The following is a 3,295-nucleotide window of genomic DNA, read 5'->3' on the forward strand; positions in this document are numbered from 1 at the left end:
CCGGCAGCCTGGGATAACAAGGATGGACGTCGTTCTTCTTTTGTCGTTTGTTTTCGTCCGTAGTCGGACCCTGCTCTTACTCTTGATGATTATGTAATGTACTGATGTGACTCTGATGTAGCTTGTGGCGAGTGTAAGCCAACTCTGTATATATATCTCCTCTTTTCAGTACATGTATTGTAACGATATCCATTCTTGCGACACGACGAGATGCGCTTCTATCCCTGACGAGGCCTTCGTGCCAAATTGAGGATAGGGTCGCATCTTGGACGTGACAATTACGCTCTGCACGCTGGAAGAATATCCAGCACACCGTATGGGCCGACCCATGCACACGCGTCTGCTTTTAGTTCCGTTTATTTATTTATTTTCAGTTCCTTTTTTTTCAATAATTTAGAACTTCAAATAATCTTTAAAAATTTAATAAACTGAAAGTTATAAATCAACATATTTAAAAAAATAAAATGTTTGTGACTTCAAAAACTGCTCGGAGTTTTATAAAAAATTATCGCATATACAATAAAATGTTTATCCAATAAGAAAAGTCCATGATTTCAAATACAATTCCATGTATTAAAAATTATTAAAGGCATTTAACAAAATGCTTTCTAATTCAAAATATGTTAATGCATTTAAAAAATATCCTAAAATTTAAAAATAGCTAATGCCTGTTTTGATAGTTTCTTTTTTTTATTTAAAATTTTCCGTTCCATTTTTGTTTATTTATAATTTAAATAATTTAGAATTACAAAAACTTTTGCATATTAAAAAAGAGGAATTTTGAATTAAATGCTGACGAAAACATAAAATGTTTATGGATTCAAAAGAAGCGCCGGATTTTTATATTTTTTTTGCAAATTCCAAAACAATGTCCATGAATTTAATAAATATATTACTGATTTATAAAAATGTTTGTTTATTCAGAAAAACTTCATGCGTTTCAAAAAATGTTTGTGAATTTAAAATAAAATCCTCCAACATAAAAAATTATGTTCGTCTTTTCTTGAACTGGTCGCCAATTCAAAAGAAAATATTTAAGCCCGTTCGAAATATAAAAAATATTCACGATTTTTAGTAAATGTTTGTAAATTGTAAAAAATGTTCTCGATTTTAAAATTGTTTCCATATTTTTAAAATTCTTCACGAAAGATCTAATGTGTGTAGTTAAACATTAATACTTCTAAGTCTTTGTGACAATATACCTGTTTGAATTTTGAAGAATTAATTGTTGGATGGATCAAATTATTATTGTATGTTTTTTAAAAAATATTGAAATTCAGAATAAATCTTTGAGTTACCAAGATTTTTTTACAACCATCATATATATTTTTTGACAATGTAAAGATTGCTTCAACTTGTGAATAAATTTAAAAGAAGAAACATTTTCTTGCATTTTTGCATAAAATTTTAAAATCAAGCGATGATATATGAACATAATGTGGTCACCATTATTGGAGATTATGTTTTTATCTTCCGTGGCAACGTACGGGCCATTTTGCTAGTATCAACGTAACGTAGCATGTGCAACTGTCTCTAGTACCTGCACCTCGACACACACACGCTGCAGTAGCACCACACGCGGATCCACTGACAGGCTTAAAATTAACCTGTAAAAATGGGAAAATGTTTTGTCCTATTACAAACACAATCAGTACGAACAAATTAAGATCGTCCAAACAAAAGTGCATACCACCACTCAGATTTGAGTTAAGCCTACATGGTGAATCCACACCACCTAGCTTTCCAACATATAGTAAACTTTTTATTTTGTGTTACAAGTGTAGTTAGAACTTTGCAACATACTCCTTTGTTCACAAATGTAAGATGTTCTATCTTTTTCCAATTAAAATTCAAAAAAATCTGAATATTTTTTTGAAATAAATCTGACCATCCTTGTACTCGTAAAAAATTCGACGGAATAAAAATCACCAGGGCAAAAAATAAAAAGGTAGGTCAAAATAGTGTGAATAGTGACTTGTTAGCAATATTGTTTTCAAAAGCCAATGGTGGTTTTTAATTTGCGAAATTCTTTATACTAGTGCAAAAGAAAGTGAAGTTTATTTCAAAACACCTTTTAGATTTTTAACTTCTTATTTAATTATTCCCCCATATCAAGTATATATATGTGCCAGAATCAAAAGGCATTTCCCATAATGAAATATTTGTGAACACAGGGAGTACAAAATTGTGACACGCATCGAAATGCAGTCAACCAAAATATCAATTCGATCCATTTTACTTCAACCATGCGAAGAAGTTACAAGCAGCAACTTATTCAAAGGAGCAAATACCTTTTCCGTTTGTGTGGCAACTCACAAGTGTAATCATTGACCAAATTGAGCAGTTTTAACATGATTTGAATGCAGTGTTTCTGCTCCCGAGTTCAAATGAGCTTGGTGAACAGTAAAATAATAATAATAATAAACCTTTTTTATGAACAATATCGACAAAAGTTTTAAGTGCATGTAAAATTCCGGCATGAAATGACATTCCTACAAGGCATTTTTAGAGTATCGATTTTGTTATTTTTGCCATGCCTTATAGAAATGTCATTTCTTGTCAAATTTTGCACACACTTAATTTTTTGTCAATGTTGTTCACAAGAAAAATTCAGATATTTTTGAATTGTTTGATTTCACTGTTCATCCAACTCATTTGAGCTCGGAAGCAGAATGACACTTTTGATATGATTTCATTTACCTTCTTTTTTCACATAAGAGATGAAAATATATAATAAATTTAAGCAGTTAATTTCATTAAGTGGGTCCGGATAACTCTTATCTTCTTACTTCTAATATGAAAAGAAAAAACTGCTCAAAAATATATCAAAAGAAAGATAAGAAGGACCATCTTAAAATTTGACAATCAGGGAATTAGAAAAAAGAAACATGCGTTCTTTTGCTACTGAACCACTCATCGGATGTGTTCACGTTCACCTTTACTTAGTCATAGCACTTAGTCTTAGCCATCCTTGTAAGTAGGATCTGGACCGGCTCCACTCCCTCCATCTCTGCTCTATACGTAACACCATTGTACATGTTGATGAAGAGTGAAGGAATACAATCTCTTGCTTGGTATCAGAGCCCAGCCATCTCCTATGACCACCTCCGATCGCCCTTCAGCGTCGGCCACTGGCTCCGGCCACACCTCCTCCTCCTCGACGACGATCGTCGCCACCACCGCGGCGTCCAGCCCTGCCGCCACCGCCGCCTCCTCCCCCTTTGTCTTCGGTACACCCTCTCCCCCATCTACATTTGTCCTTCTCTTCTCCGACACCGCACCCATCTCCGCTGCC

Source organism: Hordeum vulgare, chromosome 2H (genome assembly GCF_904849725.1).
Source record: "Hordeum vulgare subsp. vulgare chromosome 2H, MorexV3_pseudomolecules_assembly, whole genome shotgun sequence".
Classification (NCBI taxonomy): Eukaryota; Viridiplantae; Streptophyta; class Magnoliopsida; order Poales; family Poaceae; genus Hordeum; species Hordeum vulgare.